Source organism: Juglans microcarpa x Juglans regia, chromosome 2D (assembly GCF_004785595.1).
Source record: "Juglans microcarpa x Juglans regia isolate MS1-56 chromosome 2D, Jm3101_v1.0, whole genome shotgun sequence".
NCBI lineage: Eukaryota > Viridiplantae > Streptophyta > Magnoliopsida > Fagales > Juglandaceae > Juglans > Juglans microcarpa x Juglans regia.
Window position 1 is genome coordinate 29,265,680 of NC_054596.1, and position 20,761 is coordinate 29,286,440.

The 20,761-nt window shown below is 36.2% G+C and overlaps 1 long non-coding RNA gene across 1 annotated transcript; it reads right to left on the reverse strand.

Annotated features, from left to right (window-relative positions):
* Positions 1-587: 587 nt before the first annotated feature.
* Positions 588-3,219, reverse strand: LOC121250885. The gene is made up of 4 exons (XR_005937868.1): positions 3,209-3,219; positions 2,052-2,054; positions 1,914-1,960; positions 588-770 (listed from the first exon to the last, which is right to left on the reverse strand). It is a non-coding gene; the product is annotated as an uncharacterized LOC121250885 (long non-coding RNA).
* Between the last annotated feature and the right edge of the window lie 17,542 nt (positions 3,220-20,761).

Consider the following 20,761-nt stretch of genomic DNA (forward strand, 5'->3'; position numbering starts at 1 on the left):
AATGCCCCTAACACTCTTGCACATTCAAATTTTAATGCCCCACTAATTAGAGAGTATCTACTTATTAGTGAGTTAATAAAAGTTGCTTTAAAATTATAATGCTCAATCTCAAATAAGGGAGCAATTAATTTTTGCGTAAAAAAAACGCAACTCCTTTAATACCCACAAGATTCTCAAAGCCAAAATAGTGGTTTAGCTCTGTGTTAGTTAATTTTTTAACTTATATAAAAATTGTAGTACATGCGTCCCACATGCACTTACAATTTCACTCAATACCTTTTACAAGTTTTTACGAAAACGATGGTCTAAGGTTTTCTGACACTCACAGATGATTAATGAGGAAATTAAGTAGCATACCCAATCTATGATGCCCCCAAATTCCGCTTGGGATAGGACGGACATTTGAAGTGTTGAGACATGCACAAGGTTACCTGCCCCCGTTCATGACATATAAGATGCAATATTCTTAACATGCATCTAGCATTATGCAATATTCGCAGCGAATAATTTTTTCTCTAGCAATACTATGCACTAAACTGAAATATCCTAAATACTTAAAACATGCTTCATACATAATGACATACTAAACAAATGAGATCACAACACTAGTCCAAAATAGTTGTGATCAAAAGAGTGTTGGAGATTGAACTCCACAAATACAAGTAGTAATTTGAGATAACTACTGTACTACCATCTACATAGTACCGTCGCTTAGTCGATCGATTCCAGTTGGTCGATTCTCGATTCTTCTTCAGATCCTGTAACAAGATCTACCATTCGGGGGGAATGGTAGTTGGGACTACCATAATGAGATTTGATTACAAATCTCAGTAAGTTAACAAAAAACCTTCACACAGGTTAATGATGCATACATAACAGTAAAAACATAAATGCATAATCAAATCATAAGTAATCATAGCATAACTTGACATACAACATAACATAACTAACATAACTTAAACTGAAGCGTGAACTGAACTTGACTTAAATTGAGATTTGACTTGACATGAACTTGATCTGAGACTTGACTTAATATGAACTTGATCTGAGACTTAACATGATTTTAGACTTGAATTCTGAAATTTAACTTGACATGAACTTGAACTTGAAGAACTTGAACTGAAACTTAACTATACATGAACTTGAACTGGCTTCTTTACTTAACATGAACTTGGACTTGAATTCTGATAATCAAAATGATTCCGCCAGTCGTTTTGTCAGTAATAGTGAACAATCAGAATGATTCCGCCCAACATATTCTGTCAGAGATACTCAGACAATCAGAATGATTCCATCATGAGTATTTTAAATGAGATATCCTAACAATTAGAATGATTATGCTAGGAGTATTCGCATAATTGAACTTGAATTGAATTCTGACAATCAAAATGATTTCGCCAGAAGTGCCTCGTGTGAATTACTAATGGAGATACTCAGACAATCATAGTGATTACATCGCGAGTATCCTAACATAACTGACTTGAACGTAACTCAAAAGATATAACTTACTTAAGATATAAACATTTTGTAACATAGCATGACATGTAACAGAAAACATACTTAACATGACATTTGCAACATTAAATACTATATGACATGACATACATGTAACAGATGGGATACTTAACTAAAATGACATACTTGCAACAATGAATACTACATGACATGACATACACATAAGATATGGCATACTTAACTTAACATGACATACTTGCAATGTATAACAATGTATAGCAATACGTGACAGAATATCTTGTATAATAGATGAATAATTCGTGACAAAATAAATTGTGTAATTGATAAATATGTAATGACTTGGCATGTCACATATGATAACATGCATACATACACTTTACTTCGCTTACTTATCACTCATACACATTAAACTAATAGTAAGTTAAAAGCTAACTTACCTCGATCTTCGCGCTTCTAAACAAAACTCAAGTGTGATCACGAGAAACTGAAAGTAGTGATTTCTAAAAATTAGAACTTAATCACTAACAATTAGGAATATGGAAAAATATCAACTTAGAGTAAAATAACCATTTTACCCTCTACATGTGGAAAAATGACCATTTTACCCCTAACTTAAGGATTTTACATCATAATTCCCAAAATCACCAAAATTTACATACCTCATATAAATTTTGTCCTAAACTCAAATATCAATTCAAAAAAATTTAAAATTAAACAAAACCATTAAAACTCTATAGGGCCGAAACTTACATAGGCTATTTCCCTTGATTTTTGTTGCAATTCTTTCAAATTTCAAGACTCATGATTAAACCAAAAATTTTCTTCTAATATACTCATAACGTATTCCTAAGAATAATCATGTTTTGAATTATGAACAAAAGTCATCAAAATCACTAAAACCATACATGAACTCTTTGGCTTTTCTTCTAAGTTCAAAATAGATTTTTGTTTCTAACTTGTTTTGATCAACCTCTTGATCCATGACTTATAAAAATGCGATCTTCAAATCAAAACATCACATGGTTTAAAAAGGTGTTCTAAAACAGGTCCAAGCTTCAAACTCAAGATCACATAGTTAAAAAGCAATCAAAACATAAATTTAGTCAAAAAGATCATCACTTTGGCCTAACAGAAAATCTCCTTGCATAAAATTCCATATCTTCTAAACTAACATCAAATATCTTCAAACTAACATTACAACATGTATATAAGAGGCTTAGGATCCTCCAATAAAAATATCAAAGCCATTGGAATAAGATTAAACTATAAAAGATTTAAACTTTCTCAAAACAGAAACTGTTGTTTCTCTTCCAGTTTTTAAGTTTCTAGATCTAAGAAAATCTTTTACCAAAACTTTTAATCATGCAACAAATCCTCAACCAATAATCATATACACATGTTAAAAGTACTCCATAAAAATTTTGGATCAATATCTATTCATTAGCTTGGTCAAAAACTCCAAAATATAACACACTCTCTAGTTTATTGCCTAGGATGACATTTCTAGGGTTTAAACAACTTTTTACCAATCAAATGATCTTCAAATGGAACGAATGAGGTGTGCACATAAACTAGACTAAAAAAGAAACAACTTTCATGAAGGAAAGTTTGTGATAAAATGCTTACAAAAGTTTCGAATCAGGTGTGCAAAAGAGATAAGAAAAATTTCCCGAGAGTGTCTTTTGTTAGATTTTATTCCACCCAACAGATTGTGCACTTATAAGTTATTGACGATGTAGACCATGCTAATTTCCTCCTTTTTTTTTTCTTCTTTTATACAAGTAGACCAAACTGAAAAGATATATCCAACATTCTTCAAGTAATTAGCTGTAACATATTAAACTTAGGATGGCCATGAATTTTTAAAATTAGGCCGAAACTCATAAAAATGGAGCCCGATTGACCCATGTTTGATTAAATGAGCCTTAAGGGTGTGAAAGCCCATTAAAGATCTTAAAAGGCCAAACATTAATTTTATAATTTTATTATTTCGAATTTAAAAAACAATTTCCAATTTAATCCTTTGATTTTGATTTTAATTATATAATCTTTTATCCTAGCCCAGGCCATTGGGTGACCCTCATCAAAGGTAGAAAGGAAAAGAAAGGCAAGGGGGACAAGACAAAGCAAAGCATCAGGGCTCGGGAAATAAAGTTGGACACATAAGGGAGATGAAGATGTGACATAAAGTTGATATTCCCCACCAACCAAGACCTCAATAAAGGGAGCTTTCCTACCCAAAGAAAGGGATGTATGAACTTGGACTTGAGAGAGAGAGAGAGAGAGAGAGAGAGAGTGTGTGTGTGTGTGTGTCTTTGGGGCGACTCTAGCTGGATCGTTGAGAGGGCTTTTTCAACCTCACCACAAGGGACTCCAGAGATATTATCTACTCCAGGGTAAAGGGGCCACGGACCCACACTGTATAGTGAGATATGAGAGACTGTAAAATACTCTCATTATAGTGGAGTTGGCCTCCAAATGACCCGTGGACGTAGACTCTATATCAAACCAGATAAATTTGCATGTCTGCTTCTTTATTTATATTTCCAATATTCGATTATCATTTATTGCTATGGATGTACATACGTGCACTGCATTGATGTCCCAAATCGTCATCGTGGGCTCAAGACCACATCCTCAAGGCTTGAATCACCACCATGAGCTAGGGATGATTCTTTCTCCCGTTCTTGCCTATTAGGCAATTTTTGTTTCTAACACTACTTAAAAATAAACATCCATCATCTTCCCTAATACCTTAAAATAGTTCGCGCATACTCCCCCTCTACTAGCATTCCTATTTTCAAGCAAGAATTACCTATTTCCCTCTTTTAGAGCTCATATGATATATCCCCATCTTCTGTTATATTTATTGTAAATTGTGATTTCAAATATGTGGATTTACTGAATGTGGGCTATTATTTATTTTTGCGAATCACTACCACCTAAACAGGTGCACATAAGGTCCTACCCGTCAACCTAAGCTGTGAGGGTCCTACCTAACGCAAAAGTGGACAAACCATTCGTGGAGTTGAAGGAAAGACAAAAGACAAGAAGCACTCCAATGGTCTTAGGAACTAGATACTGAGTGCAGCTAGTCCAACATCTGAGCGAGCAAGTACTATGTGGGAACTTGGCTGACATGTCTTAGAGTGAGGTAGAGATGAGGAACTCGACCACGATAGATGAGTTAGAAAAGTCGTCTCCCATAAGGATGAGAACAAGGAGCATAAGGGACTGATGAGGTCAGGCGAGCTACAAGCTACCCACCTAAGGCGAGAAAGGATCACTCGCCAAAGAGGAACTAAGGACAATGACTAACATAACCCGTCATGGAAACTTTTTGGATAACATGGAAGAGTTCAGAGAAGTGTCAGGAACAAGCGCAGAAACCCATACTCCATCTAAGAGGTCACATTTGGAGTGGCTTTATAATTAAAGGTGAAGACTCTACAAGTCACGTTGTTAGGACCTAGAAGGGCTGACACCATGTGGTAAGGGTGATGCACAGATTGCATCCGCTGCACTTTCTACGTCCTCCTTCGTAACCTGGTCTTGCCACTCCACAAAGGATTCCTTTAATTGTTGCTTGAAAACTTTGTAATTTTCATGTGTTCGGTCTATTAAATCCCTGATCTGCAAGATTGCTTCAAGAATTTCTTCCATGGATAAGACAGTAGATGAATTGAGAATGTAAAGGTTGAATGGAATGTAATGCATGTCAGTACTAGTTTTGCACCCAACTTGTTCGATAAAATGCATATGCGAGATTTATGTTCTGGGATGGTGGACTTTGAGGTGATAGACAAATGGGAACCAAATTGCTCAGGCCTAATAAAAAGTAATCTGTCTAGGTCACGTGTGGCTTTTTCATTAGTGTAGTTTGTTAGCTTGTTTTGTATAAAGGAAACGAGAAATAGGGAGAGAGGTATGGAAAAGACTGTAAGAAACTTATGAATTTGGAGGTTGGGAGCCTCGAATCATCCCTCTGTAATCTTCCTTACTATCCATTACAGATCAATATATTAGTGAGTTTACATTCCATTCAACCTTTACATTCTCAATTCAACTACTGTCTTATCTGGAACCATAACACCTTCCTACGTGGGAAGTTCTCTCGTTGCTTTCTTGCTCCTTGCTTTCTGCAATAGTCACCTCTCGAGCTCTTTAAGATGTCTTTTCTAACATATCACTGACTCTAGTTATGCTTAGATATGAGTCTTCCCTCCTTGTCCTGTCATACTGCAAGATGGCAGAGATAGGTGATCATGGCATGGTTTGCACACCCTATGGTCTTCCAACTTCTTAGTTCTCCTTTGAACGAGGTCCCAACCTCCAGATTCACACGTTTCTTAACAATCTTTTCCATACCCCTCTCTCTATTTCTCATTTCTTTTATATAGAATAAGTTAACAAACTACACTAATGAAAAAGCCATATGTGGCTTGGACATAACAGAAGTAAAAAAGAATCACAACACTACTATTCAGACACTTCATTAAACACTGCATTCCTTTAAAACAATTAGGGTTTCCTCTCCCAGTGGGCCAGAAGCCCATGAAGCAACACCCAAGTGATGCTTACGACCTTATTCCCCAAACGACAGTTTTTCAGTCATTTCACCCAGACATATGAAGTACTTACTCAAATTCCATTTTCTCCAGCCATCCTAAGCTCCTAACAAAAGGTAGACTACCTTCTAAGATATTGCTGGGTAATGTGGGGGTGATTGTTGTTTGAGAGACATTGCATCACTTATGTAATATTCTTCCCATTTTTTACAAGCATAAATAAATATTTCCAACACTATGCTTCTAGCTATATTTGCTCGCTGATTTCTGATGCTTTCAATGTTTTTGATGCTTTAACTATTTTCATCTTCTAATGTGATTCTTGAATGGGAACTCTGGATGCCAGTGTGTGTGTGTGTGTGTGCGTGTAAGTGCTTATGGAGTCAATGAGAATCTATAATCATGGTACAGGACGGAGAATTCTCCGGGACCATTTTGTGAAGCGTTACCACATATATCACACGAGAAGAAGAATGCCTTGTGGGGAGTGGAGTGGAACAATGTCATACTTGTCCTCTGTTGATAGTTGGGATATGGGATCCCTCGACGTATTACGTGCTGGTGTCTTTGAGTTGGTTGCGGCTGGGTAGAGTAGCATCTCTGGGGCAACAAGTTTTAGTGTGTGCCTATAAGCAAGTGTGTGCATATGAGCAAGTGTGTGTGCCTAGAAGCAAGTGTGTGCCTATGAGTATCTAAAAGAATGAATGCCTATGAGCAAAGAACAATACTTGATCCAATACTAGTTTTTACATGTTTTCTATGATTTGGAGATGGGTAACTCTTTGCCATAATAGTACTATTGAGTTTTTATCTATTTTGCATAAAAAGTGGTCTATGTCCCGAGAGGGTAATTTCTTACCAGGCTTATATATATATATATATATTTTTATATATATATGTTTTCATTGAGAGGGTGATTCCTCACTAGGTTTTGAGGAATGCATGTAGCTGCAAGGAGAGAGGGTGATACCTCCCATTCACCTACGTATTCTTCCAGTATTTACATGAAATGTTTTCATTGCATCTCCAATACTTAACCTACCTATGGTTTCATTCTAGGGACTATAGACTTTGATGCAGGTTCAGACCCTGGCATGACGCATGAAGAAGAGGAGTCAATCCTTCCCAAGTCTTGACTAAGGGGCTAGGACCCATTTTAGCACTAGTGTTCGCCGTAGTTACCTTATGCCTTTCGTAGGATATTCATAACAGAGCTGAGTCCTCATTTGTAACTCTATGTATCCTGAATGATGTAATGTTTTGAGATTATGAAGGGCAAGAAGCTCCTATTTTTATGGAGTTTAGTTTCAGGTCCATACATGCACGTGTACTAATCCTTTAGGTGTTGACTTAGAATGAGTTTCATACACGTGTACTAATCCTCTGGGTGTTGACTAATCGGCTAGCATCCTTGGCACCATGAAATCTCACATAGTCTTTCATGAGGTATAGGGAATCACATAAGCCCAAGGCTTGTTGGGAGAGGCACATTGCTTCAATTAATTCAACTAAAGTGCCTGTTGGGAGACTTGACCTGGTGACCTCATTTAGGGAAGGTTGACCACTTGGCTAGGCATGCCTCTTGGCCTTTTAGTGAAACATTATGTATTTTAAACTAATAACTAGCAATTGAAAAGTCACAAGTGAAGAGTTGTGATTTTTCAGAAGGTGACATTTCATTCTCTATAAATAGAGGATAAAACTCAAGAATTTTATTCATTCCATTCTCCCATGTTTTTCAGTTTGATACACAATTTTGTAGAGAAACTTTGAAGGAAAAGTTTTTTAATTGCTATATGCAATTGGTGATTTAGTTGTATCTTGGAGGTGAATTGTTTGTAACTCGATAGCAAACTCTTTTGAGCGGAGGCAATTATCACCTTAAAGATAGTGTCCTGCACGCCCCAAAGTCATATTTTTTTTTTAGATTATTATATCCGCTCAGATTTCTTCAACAATTTTAAAGTCATAATCACAATGAGATCAAAATCTGATTTGATGACTTTCAAGATGATGAATCAAGACTTTGTCAAACTAGATAGGTTTAATGGAACAAATTTTTCTCGCTAGAAAGACAAGTTGATATTCTTTCTTACTACTTTGAAGATTTCATATGTTTTGGATTTGAATTTGCTAGTACTTCTAGAACCCAAATCTGACGATAATGACAAAATCAAGGCTGAACACAAGAAATGCGAAGAAGATGATGTGGTATGTAGATGACACATTCTAAATACACATTCTAATTACCTTTACAACTTGTTTACATCAATCAAGTCATCAAGAGAGATTTGCGAGGCATTGGAATTCAAGTACAGAATCGAAAATTAAGGTAAGGATGAATTCCTTATTATTGAATATTTTGAATTTACAATGAATGATAATACATTTACGATGGATCAAGTCCATAAATTGAAAGTTCTAGTGAATAAACTTCGAGACATTAAGGTTGAAGTTTCTAAACTTTGCAAGTTGAGATTATTATTGCCAAACTTCTTCCAAATTGGAATAATTATAGAAAGAAACTTATGCACATAGTAGAAGATTCCACTATAGAGTAATTTCAAAAAAATCTATGAATTGAAGAGAAAACTCGAGTTCGTGATAAGAAATTATTTTGTTGATGAGAAAAATAAGTTTCAAGGTAATTTTGGATGAAACAAGAGAAAATGTAATGACTTTTCTAACATTGGGGACAAGTACAAAAAAATAAAAACTTGTAACAATTGTGGAAAAAAGGTGCACCTTAGGAATGAATGCAGGTACAAGAAGAAATACAAGAAAGAAAATGGCAATCCCAATAGTGCAAATCCGATCGAAAAGGAGATTTTGGAAATTGTGGCCATGGTCTTTGAAATGCACATTGACATGATTACAGAGTTACAAACAACTCTTCTGATTGGTGTTATGATTCAGGTGCTACCATCCATGTTTGCAACCAAAGATCTCAATTAAAAAATTATGAAGATACAACGGATGGACATGTAGTACGAATGAGAAATCACAACTTTACAAAAGTTGTGGGAAAAGGAACTGTAGAACTTTAATTCACTTCTAGGAAGAAACTAATTCTTGTCAATATTCTTCATGTCCCATAAATAAAGAACAATTTTGTATATGCAAATTTGCTTTGTAAGAGAGATGTCAAGATTGTAATCGAGCATAATAATGTATTCTTTTCTAATGGAGAGTGTTAGTTTGAAAATGGTACTCTTGTGATGACATGTTTAAACTAAGTATTAATAAAATATGTTTGATTCTTCCTATATTGTTGAGTCTTCTATTTTGTGGCACAATCGTTTAGCATATTTGAGTTTTAAATTTTTAAAGTTTATGTCTAAACATAGTTTAATTTCATATAGTCATGAACATGGTGCTAAATGAGAAATTTGCATTCAAGCGAAAATGACAAAGAAATATTTTTCTAAAATATACATAAATATACAGTTATTAGAACTTGTGTATTTTGATATATGTGAACTAAATAGTATTTTAACTTGAGGAGGCAATAGATATTATACTACTTTTATTGATAATTTCTCAAGATATACCCCGTTTATTGTATATTGAAAAGTAAATATGAGGCCTTTAATATGTTCAAATCTTATAAGTCTGTTGTTGAAAATCAAAATGAAAAGAAAATTAAGATACTTAGTAGTGACAAAGGTGGTGAATATTTTCCCATTGAATTTTCAATGTTTCATTATACTAAAAAGAGAATGACATTATACATCATACTAGTGCATCCTATACCTCATAACAAAATGGTTTAATATAATAAAAAAATAGAAACTAATTGGTAGGATAAATGCTATAATTTTGAATGTAAAATTATCTTTTAATTAGTTGGGAGAAGCATTGCTCGCAGCATGTTATTTGCATAATAGAATACATTCGATGAAATTAAAGTTTCACCATTTGAATTGAGGAAATGTAGGAAACCAAATCTAGAATACCTAAGGATATGAGATTGTTTAGCCTTTTATAGAGTTCCAGACCCAAAAAAAACAAAATTAGGTCTAAGGACAATAAAGACTTTTTTGTAGGATATGCTAAGAACTCAAAAGCATATAGACTTTTGGATTTATATTCTAATGTTATATTAGAATCAAAGGTTGCAAAATCCTATAATGATTCTATAATAAATTCTATAATGATTCTAAAGCAATGTCAAATCCTACTCAAACACTAAAAATTGACTTGAGTTGAAAAAAAATTGTATAATTCCTAACACAATGGCTGAACTGAGAACAAGCCAAAGAGTCAGAAAAGAGAAAAGTTTGTATTCAGATTTTGTTTGATCACAGGCAATTGTTTTCTGTTTGGAAGGAAACAGATGCAATGCCCCGATTCTAGATGAGTCAGAGAGTTACTAACAATCACCTAAAAACATATCTCACATGACAAGTAGAAACTCCATTTTCTCAATTACACATAGATCTCATTGTTTTAAACTAACTATTCCAAAATAATTTATTAGAAACACTACAAAGTTTCAACATAAATGTCAACCTCCCAAGATACCAAATTAACAAAACAAAAAAATCTCCTGAAAAAAATTCTCCAATAGCCATGGCTTGTGCTTAATCCACTATGCTTAACTAATCTCGTCCATGCTCCCTAATCTTGATTCTCAACTAAAACATTCAAATTATCTGAAAAATATCATGGAGATAAGGGGTGAGTTATTAACAAATTAGTAAGCAGAGAACATATGCTAGTATGTAAACATGAGTCTTTTCACATAATTCAGATTGCATAACAAAACATTTTAGTTCCAGAATGTAGATCCAAAACATGTTATTAGAATATCAGAGTGATAGTTCAAAGTACTCATATTCAAAAATCTTTTGGCATATCATAACTGAACATCATCATCATATCATATCATATCAGAACATCATATCATAACAAAATCATCAATCATAACAGAGATAATGTTTAACCCCCCGTGGTAGAGTTGTACATTCTGCGGATAGCCAAACAGAATATAAATCACCATGACACCGAAGCGACTGCACTAAAAACATAGACCACTATTATATCTCTTGGTGGGGTCAGAGATCACTATTACCTCCGGTGGCGGGCCAGAGGTTACTATTATGTCCCGTGACAGGGTCAGAGGTCACTATTATGTTTGTGATAGGGCCAAAGCTCACATTCTATTATGTCTTGTGACAAGGCCAAAGACCACTATTTTATCTCATGGTAGGGCCATAATCAAAGCATAATAGAATTGTTGGTACCAAACCATAACAAAATCAGAGTCCATCAGATCAGAACCAGAAACAGAATCAGATATCAGAATGTCATGCCAAAGGTTTTCAGATGCCCAATAATGTCATTTCAAAACAGAGTACTGAACAAATTGATATCATTTTCACATAATCAAAGCATATTCAGAGTATCTTCATATAATATGCACAAATTCTTAGATTACATATTTGCTCTTTTTGCGTAGTTCAAAAATAGGATGTCAAAAACAACTCATGTTTACACTAGTCATGACAGAAAATATTTTTCTCTTATACGGATTTCATGAGTAATGCAGATAGATTGACTGAGATTGTTTTCAAGTTTTCTTTTCATAACAAAACATAGATATTTTTCATAAAATCAACTTCAGTCCATTCGTTTATGCAAAGTTTAGTATAGAAATCCTGCTTAGCTCAACTTTTTTACGTCTTTGATTTTTTCCATAACTGTGCCTAACAAATATCAATCGTCACCTATAAAATAGACACGTAACTTATTTAAGCCCATAATTAAACACGCATTTTGATATTTAAGTCCGAAATACTAAAATAACATATTTCTCCTAAAATTCTAAAATTTTCGTAATCCTAAAATATCACCACTTTTCAAATTACTCGATACCCATTTTATTTCTTCGACTACTGAACTCTAAATTATATCTATAAAATAAAGTGAGGACTAACATATTTACTCAATTAAGACGAAGCGCGTGTAAAATACATCTCTAGTTTAATATTCACTTAACAAAATTATAACAAAATCCATTAAAGTAAAAAACATAATTTCGTTTAATAAAAATAGACTTGATCAGATTTAAAGCGTTTAAAATAAGTTAGATACTTAATTATGCTACTGGAATTCAATTGTAAATAGAAAATTTAATACAAACTAATATAATTTAAATCCCTAACTATTTTCTCTTAAGCAACTTTTTGGACTAATATAAAGTCACGTAATAGTTTTCCGCAATCATACTGAGGCCGGTCGTAAAAATCAGGACCAACCTAAAATACCATTTTTAAGCACATTTGCCATGGCTTGTAACTAAAAGGGCACAACGTCATGGTAGCGTTGCACCGCCACTGCCTGCATGCGCTAAACCCAGTTGGTGCACGTAGTGCCATGAGTGACGTAGCACCAAGATGATGTGCGTGGGGCCATGGAAGGTGTGAGCTCGCTATGCCACTTTGATTAGAGCGGCATCGATGTGTTTCTCACCATGACACACCTTACATGGCAGCATTGCTCCAGCCCTGCGCATGGTACAGTGACCAAATTGCCGCCTATATACGTGAAGTTGAGACCACAGTGGTGCCTCTCTGTTCTGCGTGCAATAGATCTTGCCGCACTGGCATGGTACATGTTGCTCTGCACGCAACAGGTTGGTGCATGCTGCTCTGCGTGCAATAGAAATAGACCTCGCCGCACTAGCCTGGTGCGCCTTTCTGCTAGCTGCCGTGTTTGAGGCACGGGTGCGCTCTGACGCTGCCATTTCTTTCCCATGGAAACACTTGCAGCGGTGCCGCCACTTGCAACAGAGCACGCTCCTCTGCATGTGACTCTGCACATGAATAAACCCACAATAGAGCCTGCGACTCCATCTTAGTCCGCGACTCTGCTTGTAGCAGAGGCATTCTCGTTGCACCTAGTTGCTCCCTTCACCTCCATGTGCACATCGCACTGAGGTGGTGAGCCCCCTGCAATGCACTGTTCTCGGTACCCATACGGTGCTCGTTGTAGTGGTCACAGTAGCGTCCATGTGTGCACATGATGCCCTTGCGGTTGGCGTTTTGTGCTAACAGCAGCCTTTGGGCCATTGGGGTTGTTTTTTTTGCATAGAGCCATACCACCCTCATCTGGGTAACGCTACGAGGTTCGCCTATGACACCATTTGCCGCAACACCATAGGTGTGCGCTGCTGCCTCATGCGGCCCAACACCGAGGTCCACAACCACATATTACTCAAAAGACAATTATCGGGTAGATCAAAACATAATTCAAGATTAATTGACTCTGGTTCTGATACCAACGTTAGAAATTCTAGATCAGAGTACAATAGAAACTTTGGATCGGATGCGGTTGTTTCTCAGACATTTCCATGGACATTGTTCATTTGAGATCATCCTTGTCGATGGTGAAGCTTGTTAGATGGTAAAATCAGGACAACACTCATATTTTTCACAAATTAAATATCAGGATTAGAGAGAACTATACTTTAGAGAGATTTTCACTTTTGTGCTTGAAGTAACTCACCCAAAGATAAGGGTGGGCAAAACTTTCGGCAGCTCCAACTCTGATATTTATACTTAAAATATTTAATATTGTATTATAAATAATAGGCTGTTGAGTGGCCTAACGGTCGAGATGGGGGTTTTGCACACTTCAAACCCGCATTCAAGCCCCCATATGTACGAGGCTGTCATGTTTTGCAAATTTTAAAAAGACAAAATGAGAAAAAGACGCCGTTTTCTCACTCTATATATATATATATATATATTCATATTAAAACCTTTGTTCTTCCTCAGCTGACATTGCTCTCTCTCTTCCTCTATTTTCTTTCTTCTCCTTGGGCGATTTTACCCTCTTCTTGCATTCTGTGTTCCGAAAGCTTAGCTCAAATTCTTGGGTTCCAAATTAATTTTCACCGATCTGAGATATACTCAGGTGAGTTAAAATCATGTTTTATTGAGTTTTAAAAAATAGAGAGAAAAAATTGAATAAAAATTTTATAAAGTTAAAATATTGTTTTAAGATAATTTTTATTTTAAAATTTGAAAAAGTAGTATTATTTTTTGTTTTTTGTTTTTGGGAGTTTAAGAAAGTTATAATGATTAGGTAATGATTATATGAAAAAATTTAAAATTTAAAATTGAAAATTATTTTATGTTAGAGTGATGTTTGAGAAGGAAATATTTGAGAATATCTTAAAACAAATGTGTTGCCAAACGGACCTGAGTGTCCGCAGGTGAGAGAGATTGCCAAAAATGATTTTGGACTTTGAAGGTGAGGGAGATGGAAAAATTAGATACAAGTTAGGTACAAGTCTCAAATAGAGAAGTTTCACCCTTTGTAAAAAACTTTGTCACACAAAAACAAAATAGGTTTTTTCACACTTTGAAGTGGGGTCCACTTTTTTCCTAAGAGACTAGGTGATGCTTATCTGTTTAGGTCTTCTATAAATCATTTCACTTTTTTTAGAATGCCAACTAAAGCAACCTGACGACCAAAGCAATCTAAGGAAAACTTTTTGTGTAGCGCAAGGCCTCGTCGTGGGAGCTCGAGAACTCAATGCTCATCACTCACCAGCAAACAGCAGACGGCTAAATATGTACTAACTTCAAAATGAAACGGACGATAAAGCCCGTAAGATGCATTTTATACCATGCATGAAACTATTCCACGTAACAACGAATAATTATAGAGGCAATTTCGCCAACCCAAATACAAGAAAATTATTCTCAAGGTCTGAAACAACAACTCTAGAAGAAAGGGCAGATGCATGCGTAAAACCAATCTTCAAGTAAAAGATACTATTTCTTCTTGGTCCTCCTGATCTCTTGAGAGAGTGAGGTGAAAGTTTTCTTTGTCAAGGCAAAGACGTTTGTCTCTCAGGTTGTTCCTGTAGAATTCTTAGCATGCCTGAGAGTAATCTTTCTTCCCTTTGGGAAGGACTAAAGTTAATTGAGGAAGAAGAACATGTCATTACTATTTCTTTAGAGACTCTCCAAGTTTCTGAGGCTTGAGGGCAGCATTGTTCTTTGGCATTGGTGGTGGCTGACAGAGGTGTGAATAAAGAAGGTTTTCGTTCTACTATGTCCCAGGTATGGAATTCTAAAGGGTGGATCAAATTCAAGGAATTTGGTGATAATCGTTTCCTGGTGAATTTTCAAAATGTGGAGGATAAGAAAAGAGTTATTGAAGGTCGATCCTGGTTTTTTGACAAATGGATGGTCTCAATGCAAGATTTTGATGGTTGCCAAGCTGGGCATGATATTGGCTTCAAAACTGAGCCATTCTGGGTGCAATTACATAATCTTCTATTTGCAGGGATGAATGCTGATATTGGTTCTCAACTAGTGGCTGGAGTTGGACAGGTGTTGAAGGTGGATGTTGATAAGGAAGGTATGGGATGGGGTAAGTTTCTTCGTGTTAGAGTGTTGCTGCACATTACCAAGCCATTGTGTTGTGGCAATTGGTTAAAGGTTGGTGATAGAATGCAGTGGGTAGCTTTTCGATATGAGAGACTATAAAACTTTTGTTTCAAATGTGGCATTATCAGACACGATGGTGGCAGTTGCCTTAAGGTTGATGCTGGTAAACCTTCTTCAAGTTCTAATCAATTACAATATGGTGCATGGCTTAGAGCACAACAAATGAAGTTTTCCCTTGCGGTTGTGAAAATGTATGGTGGTGGTGGCTCTCATGGTGGTTCCTATCTCAAAGGTGGAGGAAACCTCCTTCCCCAGCGGTTAGTGGTGGTGATAATGGTAACATTAATGGCAAGGAGGGATCGCAGGATCGAGAGGCTTGTTCTAAGGAACTTAATGCTGATTCTCATCAGTTACAGAAGGAGATACATAACGGTTTTGAGGTCAATAAAGATGCAATTAGTGGCATGGGGAATATTCAAGGTCTTCCGTGTTATAAAGTTGTTATGGAATATTCTGCATCTTTATTTCAGGAGGATGCAATTTCCCACCTGGCACATCAAGTCATCACTCCTTCAGGTAAGTTACCCTCTACTCCTTCAGTGGATTCTTTGACTTTTGTCCCTAGTATTAAGTCTAATTCTGTGGAGGGAAATAGGGTTACTCATGGGAAAGTTTCTCATAATAAGCCTCCTATTTCTTTTGTTTCTAAAACTTCAAAACCTGTTGGTTTGAAAAGGAGAGCTCCAGGTGATATCAAATCTAGTTCATCCCCTATGGATACTAGTGTGGGTAGAAGGAAAAGGGGAGCTGTTTTATCTGACAGAGGGGTACTATGGATCAACAAAGTTCTAAGAAGCAGAAGGTTCAACTCAGTCCTGTAAAGAGTCAAACATAGGGATCATTGGTGGTGGCTGCTAAACAGCCCCACCAACTCCAATGAGTTGCCTAAGTTGGAACTGTAGAGGGCTTGGGAACCCTCTTACAGTTCGTGCGTTGGGCCATTTGGTCAAAACTAAGGTCCCATTTTCTTTTTCTTTTTTTTTTTTTTTTTTTTTTTTTTTTTTTAAATATGGAAACTAAGTGCAACAGAAGTAAAGCTAAGTTGGTTAGAAATCAGTTGGGTTTTAGAAACAGTTTTGTTGTGGATTGTTTAGGAAGGAGTGGAGGTTTAGCTTTCTTTTAGGATGACCTATATGAGGTTGTGTTGGATACCTATACTCAATGTCATATTTCACTAAGAGTAACTCACAAGGAGAATAGTTCCAGTTGTCTTTTGACTGCTTTCTTATGACCTTAATGACCTGGGTTATTAGGGTGGGAAGTACAATGGTGTAATAATAGAGAGGGAATTACTTTCACTAAAGAAAGGTTGGATCGAGCTTTGAGAAATTCAAGTTGGATGTTGCATTTCAATGGCACTAAGGTTTATACTCTTGCTGCTAACACTTTATATCACAGTCCAATCTTCATTGAGTTTGATTCTAGTGACTATCTGAATAGTAGAGGCAGCAAACCTTTTAGATATGAAGCTAAGTGGACTTTAAGAGAAGAATGTACTGAGGTGGTGAGGAAGGCTTGGCTATTTAATTCCCCTAATCTAAATACTCTTAAGATACTTCAAGGGGTCTGACCAGATGTAAGGAACAATTGCAAAGGTGGAGTTCAACAGCTTTCAAGGGACAAAAGCAGCTTATTAGCTCAAAGTTGCAATTGATAAAAAACTTACAGAATGATAATCAGGGGACTTTTGGTGATGAGATTTGTGTGCTTAAGCAGGAAGTTAACAAGCTGCTTGAAGAAGAAGACCAAAACTAAAAGCAGAAGGCTAAGCAACAATCGCTCAAGGAGGGAGACATGAATACAAGCTTTTATCACAAATGTGCTAGCCAGAGAAGGAAGACTAATTTCATTAAAAACATTACAAAGATGGATGGAAGTGTGCTGCATTCTTCTTCAGAAATTAGTTTTGAGTTCCCAGATTTTTTCAAAGACTTATTTACTACTTCTAATCCTGAGGGTTTCAGGAATGTTTGATAAATTTGAAGCCTTGTGTGACAACAACTATGAATGCTTCTCTTACAAGAGAGATCAGTTCTAAGGAAATTGAGAAAGCTGTTTTTTAGATGAATGGGTTTGGTTCTCCTGGACCAGATGGTTTTCCAACTATTTTTTATTAGCAACACTGGCATATAGTTGGTAAAGGTGTTTGTGATGTAGTAAAAGAGGCATTCAAATCCAACTCTTGGGATGACTCTATTAATAAAGCTCTCATTGCATTGATTCCAAAAGTTGCTAAGCCTACTAAAGTGACTGAATTCAGGCCTATAAGTCTTTGTAATGTCCATTACAAGATTATAACAAAGGTGTTGGCCAATAGACTGAAGTTTTTTCTGCCTTCTATCATTTCTTCAACTCAAAGTGCTTTCATTCTTGATCATTTGATCACAGATAATTTTATTGTGGCTTATGAAAGCATGCACTCAATGAAGAACAGAATCAAGGGAAATGGTGGATATTTGGCTTTGAAGCTAAGCCATTGAATCTTATGAAAAGTACTTAGGACTACCTGCAATGATAGGAAGATCTCGAATTGCCTCTTTCACTGCTAGTATGGATAGAGTAAGAGCAAGGCTTGTAAACTGGAAAATGAAATATCTTTCTCAAGTTGGAAAAGAGACTCTAATCAAATCTGTCATTCAAGCAATGCCTACATATAGTGTTGGGAGTTTTCAAAATCCCTTTAAGCATCTTGCATGAAATACATAGGGTTATGCTTGCTTACTGGTGGGGACATAAATCAAATGAGAGGAGGATTCAATAGGTTCTAAAGCATCAACTGGGAAGGAGTAAGGCTATTTGGGGGGGGGGGGGGGGGGGGGGGGGGGGGGGGGGGGGGGGGGGGGGGGGTTTGGGAATTCAAGATTTGGAATTTTCATGTTGTCCAAGCAAGCATGGAAGCTAGTGCAAAACCCTTCCTCTCTGGCAGCTCAAGTCTTGGCTTCAAAGTATTATAAATCTGGTAATTTTTTTATTGCATAGTTGGGCAGAAATCCTTCTTATCTATGGAGAAGTATCCTGCTAGCAAGACTTGTTCTCATGAAAGGTCTCTGTTGGAGGGTAGGCAATGGGAAGGATATCAGAATCTGGACTGATAGGTGGCTACCTCAATCTACTAATTTCCAGGTCCAAAGCAGGTGTTCTATTCGAACTGTAGATGCTCTAGTTTCAGCCCTTATTGATGACTCAACATGTCAATGGAAGTTCCAGCTGGTGAGACAGGTTTTCTGCCAAGAAAAAGCTGAGATGATATTAAGGAAGAAGGAATGCAGTGATTTTTTAGAACCTACTCTCTTCTCCTCTAGTGCTTTTTAATCAAGCAAGCCAAAGATTATCTGAAATTCACACCAATTATCAACCTCAACAAGTTAGGATTTCTAATCCTACTATATCTTCATCTCGCTAGATGCCTCCACCTCAAGGTATTGTCAATATTAATTGGGATGCATCGGTTGATAGAGATCTTTCTTTGGCTGGTTTTGGAGTTGGGGCAAGGGACAATGAATGTCATGTTTTCGCTACCACGAGGATGAAACAAAATCTATTACCTGATTCTCATCTAGCAGAATCCTTTGTTGTTTTTTATGCCTCAAAGTTTGCCTTGGAGCTTGGTTTTCAACGGATTATATTAGAAAAGGGATGCTCTTAATGTTGTGGAGGGTATTAAAAATAGTGCTCAAGGTTGGGATAGTTCCTATATGCTCATATTAGATGCTAGATCTCTCTTGGCTCAACTTCAACAATGGAAAGTTATTCATATTCAAAGAGGTTTTAATTTAATTGCTCATGCTTTGGCAAGAAATGCTCTAAGCATTGCTGATTCAATGTTTGATACAGTGGAAGTTCCTCAATGTATTGCTCATTTATTGTAAGCATGTTTGGAAATTGAATAAAATTTTAATGTTCTTATCAAAAAAAAAAAAAAGAAGAAAAAGAAGAAAAAGAAAAAGAAAAAAGAAAAAGAAAAAGAAAAGAAAAAAAGAAACAACAACTCACTCTTTTATCGTATGGGTATTTACTTAAAAGCCCACATAAATATAAACTAAAGTGTCCATCATTAAAGGGATAATTAGAATAATTTTATTTGAAAGTCTTGACACTACATAACCATAAATAATTTGATTTTCTTGTTATTTATATACGAAAATACCAACTCTAATAGGTTTGGAAAAACACAAAAGTCCACTTAATGCATAAAATCGCCCCACAAGCCGGAATGGGAGAAAGAATAATTCCTGGTCTAAGAAGGTGGATTGGATATCGATGAAGCAGTCTGAAGCCCACAATGGTGGTTTGGGGTGTCGGTCCGGTACCCGTATGTACATCCATAGCAATAAGTAGATAAAGAATATTACAAAAAATGCAAATAGAGAAGGAGATCCGTAGATTTACATGGTTTGGCACAGGATCTATATCCACAAATTTTTTGGAGGAAAACTTTACTTTGATGAGAGTATTTTACAGTTTCTCATGATCTCTCGTATCTCACAGTACAATGGGAGTCGGGACCAGTTTAGCCTAGAGAAGATAAAATTGGTGTCTCACCTATGAGGTTGAATAAGATCTCTCCCTTCTCCCTTATTCCCTTTGAAGTTCATAAGTCCCCATTTTCATCCGATTAGATCCCTTTTATTGTGACCCTATCAGTAATAGGTGAGAAAATCAGCTTTTTGTCACTTTCTCCCCTTGTATGTCTTACTCGCTTTCCTTCCTCAACTTTTACTTTTTCTTTCCTTTCTCTCTCTTCCTCTAGCTTCTTGATGGCACCTTTATCATGGGTTGGGCTTGGAATGCTTTAATGGGACAGATATATTTACCCCAACAAATGCCCAGGATTCTTAAGGTCGATTTGGTCAACAAGAAAGTTTTGAGAATTTTCAAGTCAACCGCAATAGAAATAGTCTGTGGAAAACTATAGCAAAATAAATTACAGGGATTGGTCTCTGGTTTTCTTTTTATTAATGCTGAGCAATGAAGAACTTTGAGTTTGGAGCTCGGCTTGGAAAGATAGGTGGAAGATGGCTCAACCTTGCTAGGTGTGAGCACGGAGCTTGAGAAGACTTGTGAAATTGGTAGCAAGGGCCTTTGAGGATGGGCCCCTGGGAAGTTCGCTTGTACAAACATTTGCTTGATAATTGAATGTGTAGATAGTTGCATGTGACTGCTTATCGTTAACAAATAATGCGTATTTCCGTGATTATTTTTGTTATTATTGGTAATAGTGGATTTTTTGCCCGTTGATGTGTTTTTTTT